Source organism: Hemitrygon akajei, chromosome 14, assembly GCF_048418815.1.
Source record: "Hemitrygon akajei chromosome 14, sHemAka1.3, whole genome shotgun sequence".
In the NCBI taxonomy this organism is placed as follows: domain Eukaryota; kingdom Metazoa; phylum Chordata; class Chondrichthyes; order Myliobatiformes; family Dasyatidae; genus Hemitrygon; species Hemitrygon akajei.
The window spans coordinates 60,632,461-60,651,526 of record NC_133137.1 but is presented as its reverse complement, the minus strand read 5'-3'; the positions used below and the strand labels follow the sequence as shown (position 1 = coordinate 60,651,526).

The 19,066-nt window shown below is 40.5% G+C and overlaps 1 protein-coding gene across 4 annotated transcripts in view; it reads right to left on the bottom strand.

Moving 5' to 3' along the window:
- Positions 1-16,122, bottom strand: part of eps8a (EGFR pathway substrate 8a, signaling adaptor) — a 216,787-nt gene extending 200,665 nt beyond the window's left edge. For 3 of the 4 annotated variants that reach the window (XM_073066193.1, XM_073066198.1, XM_073066195.1), the window contains exon 1: positions 15,992-16,122. The gene's annotated coding sequence lies outside the window, so the exon portion shown is untranslated. The remainder of the gene's footprint in view (positions 1-15,991) is intronic. The other variant, XM_073066197.1, reaches the window with a different exon arrangement.
- Between the last annotated feature and the right edge of the window lie 2,944 nt (positions 16,123-19,066).

Here is a 19,066-nt window from a genome sequence, read left to right as displayed (position 1 = left end):
TCATTGATTCTGTTGTATTTCTTTGTTCTATTGTGAATGCCGCAAGAAAATGAATTTCAAGGTAGTATAGGGTTACATCCATGTACTTTGATAATAGAGTTACTTAGACTGTTTTGAGCATGAAAGCAGGCCATTCAGCCCAACATGCTGATCAATGGGCAGCCTTCCACGTTAACCCCATCTCTCAGAACCTGGTCCACAGCATTCTGACCCAACTGATTTTAGTACTCAGCTAAATACTTCATGAATGTTGTCAGTGAGCTAGCTTCAACTACTCTCTGGGCCTGTTCCAAATTAATTAACACTGTCTGGATGAAGATTATTCCCCCTCATGTCCCCTCCAAATCTCTTCTTCCTTATCTTATATACATGTCCATTCATTGTATCTAGCTCCCATTTAGGAAAATGTTTCCTCCCCATCTATGCTTTTGAATTTTATAGACTTCAATCATGTCACTTCTTAAACTCCTCTTAAAGGAGAAAAAAAAATCTAGTTTCTCCAGTCTCTCCACACAACTGAACTGCTTCATGCAAGGCAACATACTGATGAATCTGCTCTGTACCTTCTCATGTGCTGTCACATCTTTTCTATAATATGGTGACCAGAACTGTATGTAATACAGTCGTAGTAAATAAAGGTTTTATAAAGTTGGAGCATAACCTCACTACTTCTATGTTGCTGAGGTCCCTTTCAATATAGCTATGAACACTTAAAACCACATCTTTCTGTTTTGCGCATCAATAGATGATTTACATTCTTTCACATCCTATGCATCTGCAATACTTATGTACACTCCAAGTTTGTCCATACCTCTCTTAAGACTCTCCATACCTTCCTAATAACTCACAATCCCACCTGATTTTGTATCATCAGTAAACCTGGAAACATGACAGCTGATTCCTCAGACAAATCAGAATCAGGTTTAACATCACTGAAGCATGCTGTAAAACTTGCCATCATATGGCAACAATAGAGCACCAGACAACGAAGTTTAAATAAACAGTGCAAAAGAGGAACAGTGAGGTAGTGTTCATGAGTTCAAAAATCTGATAGTGAAGGGAGAAGAAGCTGTTCCTAAAATGATAAGTGTGCTTCTTCAGGATCCTGTACCTCCTCCCTGATGGTAGCAATGTGAAGATGGCATGTCCCAGATGGTGAGGGCACTTAATGATAGATGCCACCTTATTGAAGCACTGCTTTTTTAAGATATCGTAAATGATGGGAAAGGGAGGGGAGGGGAAAAGAAAATGAATGAATCCTGATTGGTCTCTCTTTGTGTTAAGTAGACCTATCAGCTTTCTCTGTGGGCAGGCTTTGAGAAAAGTTCCAAACGAAGAGAAGAACTAAAACGGTTTCAAGAGTTCTGCAATGTTGCCCAGCAGAGAGTACAAAAGCATTGTCCTACTCGCTGGCTTTCTTTAGGAAAAGGTTTGGACCATCTGCTCCACCAATGGCCAGCCTTTATTTCATATTTTGAGTCAAAGAGTGAGAATCAGAAGTCATCTCATATTCAGAAGAGGCTGAAAGACCCCCAAATGAAAATATACACATGCTTTCTCCATAATGTCACAAAATGTTTTGACAAATTCAATTTGATTTTTCAAAACACAGCACCTATTCTCTTCAAGTTGGATCAGAGTGTAGAAGAGCTCCTGCATGACATAGCAAGCAGATTTATTGAGCCAAAGGTATTGAGATAACAGAACATTCAGGAGATAGATATGAGCAACCCTGAAATTCAACGCCCAAATGAAGAGCTTTTTATTGGGTACCTGGCAAGGAGGCAGTTGCTAAGCGAGGAAGCACAAGAGATCCCCCTTTACAAGACAAAGCAGTTCTTCAAAGATGCCAGAACATTCTATGTCAGGAGCTTTCAAAAAATCTTGGAGAAGTTCCCAATGAGAGATCAAATCGTGAAAAATCTGTCAGTGGTCAATACAGAGAGCCAAGATGAGGTGAATCCAGAGCAAATGTTTGACTTCGGCAGAGAGATTTCCAAATGTGATCAAGGCAGATGCAAGAGAACAGCTCCACTTGGAAGTTATGGATTATGTCTCAACTAATATAGTGTGTAGTATATAGAATATATTTGGCAGAATATAGTATTAATGGTAAGACTCTTGGCAGTGTGGAGGATCAGAGGGATCTTGGTGTCCGAGTCCATGGAACACTCAAAACTGCTGCGCAGGTTGACTTTGTGGTTAAGAAGGCGTACAGTGTATTGGCCTTCATTAATCGTGGAATTGAATATAGGAGCTGAGAGGTAATGTTACTGCTATATAGGACCCTGGTCAGACCCCATTTGGAGTACTGTGCTCAGTTCTGGTCGCCTCACTACAGGAAGGATGTGGAAGCCATAGAAAGGGTGCAGAGATTTACAAGGATGTCGCCAGGATTGGGGAGTGTGACTTATGAGAATAAGTTGAGTGAACTTGGCCTTTTCTCCTTGGAGTGACGGAGGATGAGAGGTGACCTAATAGAGGTGTATAAAATGATGAGGGGCATTGATTGTGTGGATAGTCAGAGGCTATCCCAGGGCTGAAATGGCTGTCACAAGAGGACACAGGTTTAAGGTATTGGGGAATAGGTACAGAGGAGATGTCAGGGGTACATTTTTTTTTACTCGGAAAGTGGTGAATGCGTGGAATGGGCTGCCAGCAATGGTGGTGGAGGCAGATATGATAGGGTCTTTTAAGAGACTTTTGGATAGGTACATGGAGCTTAGAGAAATAGAGGGCTATAAGTAAGCCTAGTAATTTCTAAGGTAGGGACACGTTCGGCACAACTTTGTGGGCCGAAGGGCCTGTATTGTGCTGTAGGTTTTCTATCTTTCTATGTTTCTATCCTTGAAGTATTAGTGCCAAACTTGCCAGACTAGTGCCAAGTTTGCCAGTTAATGAGTTCTGGAGGAAGCTATCCAAAGTAAAATCTGTGAGCACAGGGTAGTTGAGATTCAAAGAGCTCGCCAGTTGATGAAGCTGCTTTTGGTGCTGCCAAATTTTAATTGTGATGTGGAAAGGGCATTCAGCATGGTGCGTCATGTTAAGACAGAATTCAGAAGTCAGCTGTCTCACAAAACACTTGTGAATATGATCTCTTGCAAAACGAACAAATTATTTGACACAGACTGCTATGAGGTTGAGCCTTCCAGCAAAATGCTCAAATCTACCAAGGAAGCCACATCACAGTACAAGGAAAGTTTGCAAAAGAAATAGAAAAGCTATTTGCATTAGCATTTAGCTATTAGCATTGAAACTGCCAACAAAATACTCAACAAGGAATATATATATGTGTGTGTATAAATAGTTTCAATATGTGATCAAATAAATTGTTGTGTTCTTTCATAATAAAATGTCCTGTATACATACACCCTTGGAGGTCGACGGGGGGGGGGGGGAGGGGTATGGGGTTGCGGGGGTTGGGGTGGTGGTGCTACCTCCCTGAAATGAGTTTTTGCAGGGTGGGATTCTGTGATAAATGTGTGAATAGTTGAGACCCCAGCACTAATCCCAGTTGCAGAATAAACAGTCTGCACAATATTAAGTAGAACCCCACTCACAACAGCCTGCCAACCTGAAAAGATCCATTAATCCTGATTTTTTTTCCTCTGTAAACCATTTCTCAATCCATGTTGACAATATTGTTATCCCAATTCTATGTGCTGAAACCTTGTTGACCAACCTCCAGTGTCAGGTTGAAATTCTGAATGCACTGCATTACTATAGCCCCCTTCATCTATTCTAAGAGTCACAACCACAAAAACTCCAATCTATTAGACAAACATGATATCCGCCACACAAATCCTTGACAACTCTAGTCAATGCTATTATCCTTTTGAAAGTTTTCTATTATTCTATATTTCAAACTAGATTTCAGCATTTTCCCTCTTACTGATTTTAGGCTTAAATGCCTGGTGTCGCCTGATCACAGTCATAGCCATCAATATACACTCAATAACCTCTTTATTAGGTACGGAGTACAACCCAATGTGGTCTTCTGCTGCTATAGACTATCCACTTCAAAGTTTGAAGTGTTGCGTGTTCAGAAATGCTCTTCTGCACAACATTGTTATTTGAATCGTTTTTGATTTACAGTCACCTTCCTGTCAAATTTGAACCAGTCTGGCCATTCTCCTCTGACCTCCCTCATTAACAAGGTGTTTCCCCCCCCCCCCCCATACCCCCCCGAACTGGCACACACTGATTTCTCTCTAAACTTTAAGAGACTTTTACATGAAAATCCCAGAAGATCAGCACTGTAATAATAAAACCACCCCGTCTGGCAGCACCAATAACTTCATGGTCAGAGTCACATAGATGACAATTCTTCCCATTTCTGATGTTTGATCTGAACAACAATTAAACCTCTTGACCATGCTTTGAGTTGCTGCCACATAATTGGCTGTGTAGATATTTGCATTAACAAGGTGTACCTAATAAAGTGGTCACTGTGTACCTTCCCAATCAAATTTCTTTCATTTGTTTCAACTGAAATTTAAGAAAACCAGAATACTTTCAAACAATGTAAAATTCAAACATGTTATGGTCACACTAAAGGCCTCCTTTGCAACAAGGTGATTAAATCTTTCTCACTGCATATTGCTATATCTAAAACAGACTTTTCCTGGTTAATTTCTCAACATATTGATCTGGAAAATATCTTACATACATTCCATAAATTCATCCTTCAGCTTTACTGTCTATTTGGTTTATCTCAATCAAATGGACAGACTCAAGCATTTAAGTTCTTCTCTCAAGGACAGGAAAACCTCCAACAAACCAATATTATATACAACCACAACACTCCCAGATGCTTTTTCACTTCACCTAAGCAGATGTGATCATGTCTGACAAAAAAATTACATGTATTCAACAAGTAATTAAACATGATCAAACAAACACTGCACCTGCTTGGTTATTGGTTCAATCCCTGTGAAATATATAATAAAGTTGCAAAGTAGGATTTGGAAAAATACATATTTTTATAATAAATACTTCTGATTGTGAATTATACTCTATTCAAATAACCTGTTTTAACTGGCATCGATAATTTTCCTGGCCATTAAATCATCCTACGTATTAGGAATAACAATTATAGAATAAACAGAAGTCACTTGAGTTTCAGAATAAACAGTTTCACTGCATTGCCACCAAAATGATTCCCAAGCAATGTCTGTATAATATTGGGGTAAAAGTTTTACTTTGAAAGTTAACAAAGGGAATCAAATAGCAGATAAAAAACGAAGTACATAGCAATAATTGCTTTCGTGGATCAAGATAAAATTCCCATTGTGACTTGTCCACAGAGAAATCAAAAATTTTCTAATTAAATGTGACAAAAAAAAATCAAGTGTGCAAAGCTCCTATTTCAAACTAAGGCTCAGAACTATTTTAATATCAACAATGATGGTAGAAAGACAAGGAACCATTCTGTTCAAATTCAGGAATTACTCCATTATTTTTCCACATTGTTTTCTGTGAAATAATGGAAATAGCACACCAGGTAAGATAGCAGCAAACCAAAACCCTTGTGGGCTAACTGCTCAGGTCAATAGTTCATCATCAAAACCTATACTGATAAAAGATCATTAATCTTGAAAGGTCAACTGTCTCACTCGCCACAGATACTCCTGGCATGCTAGATTATTTCTGTCATTGTTCCATTTAAAATTTCCATTTCTACAGCATTTACTTTTACTTTGCTCTATTTATACTTCACATTATTACATTTACTATTTCTTGCCAATTCACTAGAATCAGTCACAATGGGATCACCAGAAAAGGCACATTACCATTATACCAAACTCTCCTTTGTTAAAAGGAAACAGGAGTTCAGTTACATAGCTGAACTCTGATACAACACAAGAAATAGAGACAAGTCAAGAAACAGACAACTATTGCCATCCTAACCAAAAAGCAGTGTTAATTTACACATTGTTACGTACCCGTGACACATGACAGTGGTACCCTTGTCACGTGACTGGGGTTGAAGTTATACTGGACATGAGGTAATGGTGGAGTGATGTCATTTTCCCGCCAGTAGAGGTCATGTGACAGGTTTTTTCTACAGGGTATAAAAGGAAGACCCACCCTGTCAGGTGGGGCAGTTCGTGGCTGGATTTGCCAAGATGACTTCATGTTGCTGTGTGATTTAATGTGATGACGCAGTTTAGTTAAAAATGAAGTTTTATATAATGCCTAAAGTTTAAAAGGTCAGAGCCAACGGTTTCTTTGCTAATGGAGAGTGAAGATTGGAGATCAAGAAAAATCGATTTTCGATGGATTGACTTCGACCTTGTGTGATCCTCATTCGGAAGGATTTCGTTGACTATTCTCGCTGTTGACCCCTGGGATGACCAGAAAGGGTTTGAGAATATTTTGGAAGGAAGGTCAGTCACTTTAAGTTGTTATATTTAATAAGATTCGACGTGGGAGTTCGACGCTGGGAATCGAAGGACATCGACGTGGAAGAGAATTTACATCGTTTTAAAAAGTCTCTCCTTTTAAAAGTACCGTGAGCTTTTGAACTGCCGGCATATCGTTTTAAAATACTGTTTTCATTCGGCATATCGCTTTAAAGAGCTGAGTTCTTTTCAATACCGCTTTAAAGACTGTTTGAGACTGCAACGCTATTAAGAACTGTTTGATTCAGCTGCCAGCAGCTGGTTTCGGGTCATTGTTTGGGTTTGTTTACTTTTGAAGGGGGTTTGTTATCAGTGTTTAATAAACGTGTTATTCGTTATAAAACCCCTTGCCTAACTCGTCTATATTATTGTTGCCCGAATACGTAACAACATATATCAGACATTGAAGGCTGCTACCGTTACCACCCTAGGCACAAAGCAATAGTCATTTACCTGTGTATCAGGCCCTTAAGGTTGTCATAATGGGGGGGGGGGGGTGCGGAGGTGATAACTGGGACAGGCTCCCACTACCCATTGAATGCTCCCAATGGTGTGCACCTCAGATAGCCTCTGACAACCAAATCCAGCTCCTGGCCTTGATCTGTGGATTAGCTACTAAGCCCAGCGGAACTTCTGTTTCTACTGACAGAAGGGGCAAAGCAGGTTTACTGTTGCCTTAAAGCTAGTCACTATGGGCAGACAGGGCTTGTCAGCCATGGTTGGCAACTCATCTAGGAGCCCTGATCCAATCTCACACCTCTGCTATCTTGCCGCTATATCCCCTCAATGGGAAGGCTTCAGGAGTATACTCCAAGGGAAAAACCTAGAGCTGGAATCCATAAGGTTGTCCTACATGGAGTTCAACACTGAGTGGCAACTCCTGCAATGCTACTGGTGCCAAACTGTATCGGTATCTGTCTCTCCTTTGGGTTCATTCTTTGCATAGAGAGCAGGAGCCTGCTATGTGGGCAACAGCTTGCTCTCTCCTGTTGTACTACCCAGACTTATGTATCTAGACAGCTAGGATGCAACATCCATGATTGACACTGACCAACGGAGGCCTCATATCAGGCACAACGGCACTGAACGATCGAATGTTCAAGGGAGTAAGCAGTCCACATTCTTACACAAATAGTCAAGTGGTCAATATCCATCTTTCCAGAAATCCCACATAAACTCAGCAATTCTATCATGAATGAATCCAACACAGCTCTGATGACGATATTGGCTTTCGGCAGTGATTTATTCTTCGAGGCTATATATTTTTAACAATGTTTTACAGCCCTAAATGGCCATGCTGATTTTGTCCAAATTCCTCTCCCACCTTATCTTTTGATCTGCTTGACCATTTCTATCCTTCACCTTCAATTCAACATTCCATTTTTGCCATTGCTCAGAATCTCTTGATGAACTCTCACTCTTATCTTCAATTCCTACACAAAACAGACCTTCATCCACATATCTTAACTGATACATAACTCAGATCAGCAAATTATTAAATATTAAAATATTTAAATTTACCCATTTAACTTTTAAATTAGCTTAACAGTACATCTTATACCATGATTAGTAATGACATCCACAGCCTGCGTCACCAACTACTTCTATTTTACTTTTTCCAGTCTGCTTCACTACATCTATCCAATATTACCGAAACAGCCTTCCCTCTCAAATGTATTTCAAGTACTGTTTTAATCTTGTTTTTGCTCTGCACTATTTCCTCAAATCTAAGAATTCATGGGGAAGAAGTAGTTTTCCCATTCTAACAAATTTGAAAACCAAGTAGAAACATCACATTAGAAACGGCTTTTTCACACTTCAAGGACAGAGCTCAATATTCAATGATTTCATATTGGTGCAAAAAAACTTCCAACATAAATAAAGCTACAATCTTGAATTTCACACAGCAGATACAAATACTGCGCCTGCAATATCTCACCTGCACTATTCACAGCATTAATATGCCAACTTGTCACTAAGTAACTACAATGGTATGATTTAAATGTATTGCTTTAATCACTCATTGGTTGAACAAAAAAATCCCAGATTTCATTATGTAGAAAATGCCAAAGGAATTTTAGCGCAAAAATAATACAATTCAATTAAAACAGTCAGTGAAATTTTAATTTTCAATAGTGAATGCATTCCTGAAAAAATTATGAAATGTTGTTTTGAAAGCAAGCTATGCACAGAGATTAAATTAGTCCACTTTTAAGAAACAGACCAGACCACAATAAAGGATGAATGAATTGTTAATGTAATATTTTCTCCAGAATAAGCTTGCTCCAACACTGCTAGTCAAAAAACCTGTTAAATGTTCAACAGAAGCCACATTCAGTGAATTGCCAATGGTACAGACCGTGTCAGACATTTCCAATCTTAGATAGTTACATTATTTTTCAGGCACAATCTCTAGCATCTGTCCTTGGATCCAATAAAAGGTGAATATGAACCTAGCTCAAACTGATTAGACACTATGAGCTTTCTTTTGTACCATGCTCAAGACATCAGAATTAATGGCAATACTAGCTGATTGTAAAGGGAAAGAATGTGGTTCTCACCATCAGTAATGTTCCAAATTCCTTGCATCATTTCCCCACCCACCCACACCATTTCACATTTCCAAATAGCAAATGATCTATTTTTGAAAAAGCACTAGTTTCTAACAAGTACCTAAAACAGATGGTATATGTGATATAAAAATGGAGAAGCAAAGGGGTGGTCAATGTTTAAGGACAGAGTGCAGAGGGAATATAGTAAATATAATGAGATGAGAGAGAAGGCTGAGACAGTGGCTGGTATACAATAGGTGGAATCAGATGAAGCGGAGGAAAATGGGCAGGTGGAGCCAGGTATGGGAGGGGAAAAGAGTTTAGGAGACAGAGACTGGAAGCAATAGAAGGGAACAAATAAGAGTGGATGGGAGTTTAAGGGACAGAGATTGATGGGTGAAAGGTGAAAACAGACAAATCAAAGATGGTAGAACCAGGAGGAAAATAGATATGGGTAGTGGGTGAAGGACAAAGTGAACAAAGCTAAAGAAAACCTGGAGGAACCAATGGGAATGGGAAAGAAACATTGGGGGCATGGGTTACATGAAACTGGTGAAAGAAAATTCATAGTGTTACACTGTAGACTATCCAAGTGGAATTCACGGTCTCATTTTCATGTTTGCATTTGGCCTCACTATGCTGAGGAGAAGGCCAGGGAGATGGAGAAATAGAGACGGATGGTATCCCTACAGGAGAAAAAGTGTGGGAAAATATATAGTCAGGATAGATGTGGGAATCAGTGGGTTTATTGTTAAGACTCATGAATACATTTTCTCCTGAGTTGGAGATACAAAGATCCAAGAAGGAAAATAAAAGTGTCAGAAATGGTCCTTTAGGAACATGTAGGAAATGGTTCCTACCAAGTGAAACCTGACAGCATAAGTGGCTGTGAAGCCTCACTCCCCAATTATGCACACTTTGAAAGAGCATAAAACTGTAACTGTGCAAATCTCTTCAGCATCTAGCAACCCTGCGATATCCACTTCAAGAGGGAAAACCCTGACAATGCACCAGACCCCGATGGTGTACCTGGCAGGGAACAAAACAAGCATCAAAACCCTGGCCTCCGTACCTCCCTCTGCAACTGGACCTCATCAGGAGACTGCAATCAATATAGATCAGAAATAATACCTCCTCCACACTGATAATCAACACAGTTACACCTCAAGAATGCATGCACAGCCACTGCTCTACCTTTTCTACATTCCTAAATGTGTGGCTAGGCACAGCTCACATGCATCTATGAATTCACCAATAACACAACTGTTGTTGGCAGAATTTCAGATGATGAGAAGGTGGTGTACAGGAGTGAGATAGATCAGCTGGCTGAATGGTGTCACCACAACAACCTTACCCTCAATGTCAGGTACACCAAGGAACTGATTGTGGACTTCAGGAGGAAAAAGTCAGGAGAACGCATACCAGTCCTCATCAAGGAGTCAGCAGTGGAAAGGGTAAGCAGCTTCAATTTGCTGGGTGTTAACATCTCTGAAGATCTATCTTGAGACCAACACATTGACACAATTGCAAAGAAGGGACAACATTGGCTATATTTCATTCGGAGTTTGTGGAGAATTTGTGCATCACCAAAGACACCTGCAAATTTCTACAGATGTACTATGGAACACATTTTGTCTGGCGGGATCACCATCTGGTATACAGGCACCAATACACAGGATCAGAAAACGCTACAAAGGGATATAAACTCAGCCAGCTCCATCATGGGCACAAGCTGTCCCACTATCAAGGGCATCTTCAACAATCAATGCTTCAAGAGGTAGCATCCATCATTAAAGACCTTTGCCATCCAGGACATGCCTCCTCTGTTACCATCAGGTGGTCAGTCAGGAGCCTGAAGATGCCCCCTCAACCGCCCCTTCATCTCTGCCAACAGATTTTTGAACTATGAACACTTTACTTTTTGTATTGCTATATACTGCTACAAAAGAAATTTCATGACATAGCTCAGTGATAATAAACCTGATTCTGAATTTGAGGGCAGAGTGAAAGTTAGTAACAAAGATAACAAAATTGATAGTTTTGCCCAAACACAGGAAAGCACCCCAGTGCAATTGATAGAGCAGAATTGGAGACAGGTGCCAGAGGACGTTTGGATCAGGGACTGGTCCATTTGACCAACAACAAAAAAACAGCGGCAGCTTGGGCCCATTCATATGCTTAGGGTAGATCTTTTAACCAGCCACCCCAAGCCCAATTTGGTCTTTGAAACAAAAGCAAATCTGTCCAATTTGAAGTTTAGATTTGTGTCAAATGACAAAGATCCAACTTTTATCATGGTTGGTGAAAACCAGAGCAATCTGTTAGAATCAGCAACTGAAAGTTTATGCACAATTGTAATTGACTGCATGTCAACTTCCAAGACATACACCTTTGTAAACTAAAACAAAAGATTCTGGCACATTGACACAGATTTTGCTATCAAGGTGGTCTTGGCTTCATGCTTACATACAGAGTAACAAACAACACATCTTCAGACAAGGGAATATGTGTAGCTAATCATACTTTCAACTCCAACTCCACTGTTGGCTCTTAAAAATACACCCTGAAATAGAATGAATATCTATGTGGTGCTCTGCCACAGACTGCGGTGGGGCCAAGTTTGTGGGCATATTTAGAGCAGAAGTTGATAGTTTCCTGATCAGTCAAGGCATCAAAGGATAATGGAGAAAAAGCAGTTGTATGCGGTAGATTGGGATCCGGGATCAACCATGATGGAATGGTGGAGCAGACTCAATGGGCTGAATGGCCTAATTCTGCTCCTATGTCTTACGGTCTTATGAAGCTGCTACTCTAGAGCAATAGATATGAACTAAACTCCCAAAATAAATGTTGTGTACTTGGACTCAAAATGACTTATGTTAAGTGTTAATTACTGTCAACCTGCATATAGCTAAATCTTCATTAGTGCAATCAGAATCTGATGAGCTACAATTTGTTGTAGCAGGGCAATGGCTTATGGAATCTCTTAATCATATAACAGGGAAGGTAATGAAAGCAGAGGTAGTTATATCAATCAAAGCCTACAAAAGGCACTTAGAGTATCAGAAAGCAGCATTATTAAAGTTAAAACCTTAAAAATATCAAGAAACATTTGGATTAGGTAGGGCAAGCAGCAAAGCTATTGCAAGAGTAGTCACATCCAGTGGCTAAAGATCAAAAACACCACCATAATTGAGACTGACCAATTGCTGTACCACTCAACATGTTTATATCTCCAGCTTCAGGACAATGCACTCTTGGCCTTCAGATCAGCAATGAGACCATTCTCCAGTTCCCTCCCTTCCACTAATGTTCACTCCCCACTACCAACCTCTACATCACATCAGCGAAACCATGTTCTATTGCTAATGAAGAACAGTGATGAAATCTGTGACTGTCACACAAATAGAATCAGTATCCCCAAACTGGAAAACTGTTGTTATTTGCACCTTCAAGAACCATTAAATGGGTACTATAGCAACAGTGTAAAAGTGACATAATCACGCCAAGTGTAGCAAAAACTGACAAAGGGAACAAACAAGAGCATTTATTTTCAAGAAAAAATTAATTCATATTGATGCATGAAATAGGCAGATTAAAGAATAAAGCAAATAGCAGAAACAATTGATAAATCGCATGATGTGTTACACATTGCCTGAAAATATCATAGAAACAGATTCAACAGTAACATTCAAGAGAGGCTGGATAAATACCCAAAGGGAAGAAAACCAAATAGCTATGGCAAAAAAAAAACAGAAGTGTAATTAATTGGATAACTCTTGTTCTAAGATCTATACTAGTAGTTTTAATGACTATGCTGCTAGATTTAATGACTGTATACAAGATTTAATGATTCTATCTTGTCTGATCCAAGTGCTCACTGTTATACATGATTCGTTTGGAGTAACCGCAGGAATGTCTTGCAGCAGAGCTTATTTAAACATTATATTAAGACTGTAATTGAAATAATGCGTGCACCTCTAATAGCAGTTTTTGGAGTCGCAGAAGTGAATTTACACAATAGACATTCTAAATTCCCAACTTCACAACTGACAACAGAACCATAGAAACTTAATCCTCTTCAAGCAAGATTAGATTTTAAAACACTAAAATATTGCCAACTTTCTTGAAACTATGTAATTCTATATTAATTAGAATCTTTTTGAAGCTAATGCAAAAATGTGATTGATAAAAGGTGAAAGGCAACAAAATTGAGTTTCTTCTCAATAACTTATCATTACAATAGTGAATAGACAACAAAGTTACATCTCTGAAGAATTTTACTCTCAAAATTTTAGTAACCACAATCAGAATCACCAAAATATGACTAAATATTAATATAACACAAAAAAAGAGAAATAAATGGGAAACTAATGAGCAAATTAAAGGCTTTGGAATGGAGAATCACATCTTTCAAATGATAAAAACCAATGAAGCATTGTGTAGTTTACTTGGCAATCTTTCCTCTACCAAATGCTTTTGCCAAGTGGTTAAGAAATGTAAAAGGAGTTTCCCGTGACTGTTCTTAAGAGCAGCTTCCCAAATACATTCTGATTAAATTCAAGTAAAAAGGAACAACAAAATGGCAACACAAAGCAGGTGGTTTAAGTAATTATTTTTAAGCTACAAACCATTCAGAACATGATTTGAGTTTAGTTTTAAATTACATCACACATTATTAATCTCAATAATTATTAATCCAAACAACATCTTCCAACCAATTAGTAGAACTCATAACAACTGTGGACATTACTTCACAACTCAGTGTTTGAATGAAGTAAAGTGACAAAGAAGATTTGAAGAATATCTTTTGCACATACAAAATGCCTGATTGAAAGTAATTTGAAACATGAAAAAATTTGGAATTCCACAAGAGATGCTTTCAATAACTTCCAAAATAAACCCAAGAAAGAAAATTAATACATAAAAACTGAAATAAAACTACAATAAATTTACATTTCCTGAACTAGTTAATGGTATTTTTTAAATTTGTTCATGTGAAGTAGCCATGGGTGGCAAGACCCTAATATGCTGCCCATCCCTAATTATCCAAACTGAGTGGGTAATGTGTACTATTTTCCTAGCACAGCTTCATACTCAGTAATCAGTACATTGTGGATTCAAGCCCTGTGCCATTTTCAAGCACAATGATTTAGCCTGGCACTCCGGAGCAGTTCTAGAGAAGTGCTGCACTGCCATAGATGCTGATGGCAAATTAAATCTCTCATGGATACAAAAGATCTCATGCTCAATTTCAAAGAGGAACAGGAGAATTAATCCCAGTACCCTGTCCAACTCTTGTCTTCCATTCAAAATTACTAAACTAAATAACCTTCCTATTTGTGAGAACTTGTGCTATACAAAATGACTGCAGTATTTCATACATCACAGCACCGACTACACTTCATAATTATTCCAAAGGCTACAGGGTATGTTGGAAGTATCCTGTGGTTGAGAGGTATGAAAAATAAATTCAAGTCTTTGTTTTCCTTCCAGCATAGAACTGGTTCTCAAAAGATTGGAGATTATGAAATTTCAGATTTAAAACAAATTCCTGCAGTTAAATCACTAACATTCAAGTCTCCTTACAAATCAGATCTTTCCAAAACACTGATTTCTATTCCAAATTTAGATCCTCTCTTACAAAGACGCAATGCAAGGTAATACATGAAGCATCATCCCTTTTCATCAGCATTTCCATAAAGAAAATGAAAGCAACACATTTGTAATAAACAACCTCCCTGGATTACAGCTATTTTCAACCATCTGCAATTACATTGAGAAAATCCAGCCAGTAATAAAGTTCATGCTAATTTAATGTTACTCTGAAAACAGTTTTCTGCACCTCAGAGTGTCTTGTATTAGCTGATTATAGTAACTTACTGACAACTGTCAAGCAATAGAAGAAAACCTAACTGAAATTAAAGCGTGTAAAACCCAATTCCTATGTAATTTATGTTCTTAAAATAGGATTTAATACAGGGAGATATTATATACCTATTTAGCAAAGACAAACTTCAATGAAAAGCATGCCAGAAATAAGATATTTTTTTAAAAATGAGCTATTATTTATTTAATCCAGATTAATGCAACTGCATTACTTGAAAATACACCCCCACATTCCCAATATACAATAATACAATATTCGAGGCATAACGATAACTTCAACCATATTTTCCTCCCTTGTGAAGCACAAAAGCAAGGACAGGACTTTTAAAATGGCAAGAATTGTATAAAAAGGATAACCAAGCTAATCCGATACAGCTCAGTGCAACCACAAGATTCAGAAATTTTCATGGCTTGTTTACTGACCAGTATCCCAAAGATGAGAGGATATGGCATGGGGAACCTGGAAGTGAGATGCAAGGGTGGAAGGAATGGGGAATGATGGAGCCAGACAAGGTTGGGAGGTGGAAAGGAGGCAGAAGGCGGCTAAGGGAGGAACACCAAGATCAGCAAGTAGAAATGGGTAAGAGGGATTGGGGAAAGGGAATCAGAGGGAATAGGACTGAGGAGGAGGGGAATCTGGGAAAGGATGATCATTAAGATGAGGAGGGAGATAAATCAAAAAGGGGGATATTTGGAATGAAGGACTGATAGAGAAGGGTGAGAGATGGATAAGGAGAGGAAGATGGGGAGAGGGTGACTGAGTATCGGAAATGGAGGAATAGGGAGGAGGTGGGGATCGGTGTAGAGAGGAGAGGGGAGGGAACGGAGAGAAACGGAGGGAGCAGATCGAGGGAAAAGGAGGCACTGGAGAGGAGAGGGGCGATCGGGGGAGAAGGAGGCACTGGAGAGGAGAGGTATCGGGGGTGGAGGCTAGGAAAGTTGGTTGAATGGGGAGAGAGGTAAGCTCGTGGGGAATGAGAGGCGGAGGGGTTGCGAGAGCTGGAGCGGGGGTGGTCAGATGGAAGGAGATGTTGGGTGGTGCTGGGATCCCAATCCCACTACTTGAAAACCCCTCTTGCAAAGCGGCCGCGGGTTCTGAGCCGAGACCAGCAACCGGTTCCCACCCTCCTCTCCTCGCCTCCTCACCTCAGCGGCCGATCCGTGCCCTTCCCTCGGGCCGGTAGCTGGCGGCCGCTGCCGGTGCCGGTGCCGGTGCCGCTGCCGCTCTCACCTCCCGGAGCTCGCGCTGGGGCTCCCAGTCGCCGCCGCCAGCCAGTGCGCGCGCCCGCCAGCGTCCGCGCCGCAAGCGCCCGCCTCCCGGGCGCCACCTACTGTCGGGGCTCTCACCTCGTGTACCTCGACCCGCAGGGCAAGAGGCAACTCCAGGGCACAGGGGTCACTTACCGGTCCGTCTCCGCAGCTCGTCCAGGCTGCCGCGGACGAAGGCCTGCGTGGTGTCCGATCGCAGGGGATGGTGTTCCGATACACCTCTGCCCTTCCTAGCACGGCTTTTTGGTAAGTGCAGCCTTTACAGGATGCTTGGCCACAGATGAGTAGCACTCCTGCGGCGGTACGAAAGACACCCACTGCGTTACTTGGCTCGCGGAGCATGTCCCACAGCCCTGCAATTTGCAACGCACACTAAACACACTATAAGCATAACAGATTCTGAAGATGGTGGAAATCCAGAGAAACATGCGCAAAATGCCGGAGGAACTCAGCAGATCCAACTCTGTGGAGATGTTTCAGGTCCAGGCACTACATCAGGATTCAGATAACAAAACATAAACTAATTTGATCGCACCCCCTCAGTGATATTTCCTTTCTTCTACCCACTCCTAGTTCCCAGCTCCATCTTCACTAGATAGATAGATAGATACTTTATTCATCCCCATGGGGAAATTCAACTTTTTTCCAATGTCCCATACACTTGTTGTAGCAAAACTAATTACATACAATACTTAACTCAGTAAAAAAAATATGATATGCATCTAAATCACCATCTCAAAAAGCATTAATAATAGCTTTAAAAAGTTCTTAAGTCCTGGCGGTAGAATTGTAAAGCCTAATGGCATTGGGGAGTATTGACCTCTTCATCCTGTCTGAGGAGCATTGCATCGATAGTAACCTGTCGCTGAAACTGCTTCTCTGTCTCTGGATGGTGCTATGTAGAGGATGTTCAGAGTTTTCCATAATTGACCGTAGCCTACTCAGCGCCCTTCGCTCAGCTACCGATGTTAAACTCTCCAGTACTTTGCCCACGACAGAGCCCGCCTTCCTTACCAGCTTATTAAGACGTGAGGCGTCCCTCTTCTTAATGCTTCCTCCCCAACACGCCACCACAAAGAAGAGGGCGCTCTCCACAACTGACCTATAGAACATCTTCAGCATCTCACTACAGACATTGAATGACGCCAACCTTCTTAGGAAGTACATTCGACTCTGTGCCTTCCTGCACAAGGCATCTGTGTTGGCAGTCCAGTCTAGCTTCTCGTCTAACTGTACTCCCAGATACTTGTAGGTCTTAACCTGCTCCACACATTCTCCATTAATGATCACTGGCTCCATATGAGGCCTAGATCTCCTAAAGTCCACCACCATCTCCTTGGTCTTGGTGATATTGAGACGCAGGTAGTTTGAGTTGCACTATATCACAAAGTCCTGTATCAGTTTCCTATACTCCTCCTCCTGTCCATTCCTGACACACCCCACTATGGCCGTGTCATCAGCGAACTTCTGCACATGGCAGGACTCTGAGTTATATTGGAAGTCTGATGTGTACAGGGTGAACAGGACCGGAGAGAGTACGGTTCCCTGCGGCGCCGTAAAAACTAACCTGTCTTCTTTCTATTGCGGTTTCTGACGGACTTTGAGACATTAACTCCGCTTCTCTTAGCAGATTTATTATGTGCACATGTATTGCTGTTATAGCTGCAAGTATTGGAGTATAAAAGTTGAAATTGTTTGCTGTGTAACCAAAACTATGTAGTCAGCTTTGAAACTTGCTATTTGCTATGCATGTACCCAATTTAGTAGGAGAATGAAATCTTAAGAATGTAGAAGACAATGGTGTGTTAATGAGAGGTAGCTAAGAGATGTAGATTAGAACATGATTAAGTCAATGGGTAGAAACAATAGTGGCGGATGTATGTGTGATACGCAACTATAAACCGATTGCATATGCTAATACAACTAAACCAGGAGATTGCTATAAAAAATGCTATGTCCAAGGATCGGTGGGCAATCAGCGACTAGCTCAATGACTGTCTCAGCTTTGATTTGCAAATTAAAGTTTAATACTTTTTGAAGAATCTTCTGCGTCTCCTGGTCGTTTGTGGGGCACGAGAAACCACGACACAAGCAAGATTTTTTCAATGTATCTGCGAGGCATAGACAACACACAGAATATAAAATGTACATAAATTGTGCATACAGGACAATGACGGGAGAGAAAAAAAGACTGTAAAAATAAAACCTTAATGTAAAAGAAAGGCACAATCAGAGATAAATCCACTGTAATGCAAGAGGGCATGACCTGAACGGTGAGAATCCTTGATGATAGATGCCATCTCTTAATGACAGCGCCTCCTGTAGATGCTGTCAATGGTGGGGAGGGCTGCGTCTGTGATGGACTGGACTGTGTCTATCACCCTTTACAGCCGCCTGCATTTCTGTGCATTAGAATTGCTACACAAGATTGAGAGACGCTACAGATGGGATGTATCCAAGTCAGGATACTTTCAACAGCCCATCTGTAAACACTGCCTTGACCTGCTGAGTGTGTCCAGCATTATCTGATTTTTTTTATTTCAGTTTTCCAACATTTTGCAATCTTTCACTTTTGATTTCCAGCAGATCAGAAAGCCAGTTGTGAAGCCCACCATTTTAACACTACTAAAAGGTTCTGGACATGCCCCCTCACATTTCAAGCTAAGTTGCCTGTTGGCAGTTTCAGAGAGACCCTCAAACCATTCCACATACAATCAAAATTAGTGGCCAGCAAGTATGAGGAAGGAAAGAAAGTAGCTGAGAACAAGGTCAAAGATAACTCCAGTAAGATTTTGATAATGCATCATCTGATTGTTTGGAAATACTGATGACCCAGCATCTGCCTCACTTGTTAGTCTGGAATATGAGCTCATGAGCTAGGCCCTGTAGTGAGATCCAGGGATCCAAAGTACAGCTAGGACTGGGGTCCAGATTGTGCACAGGTGCAGCTGA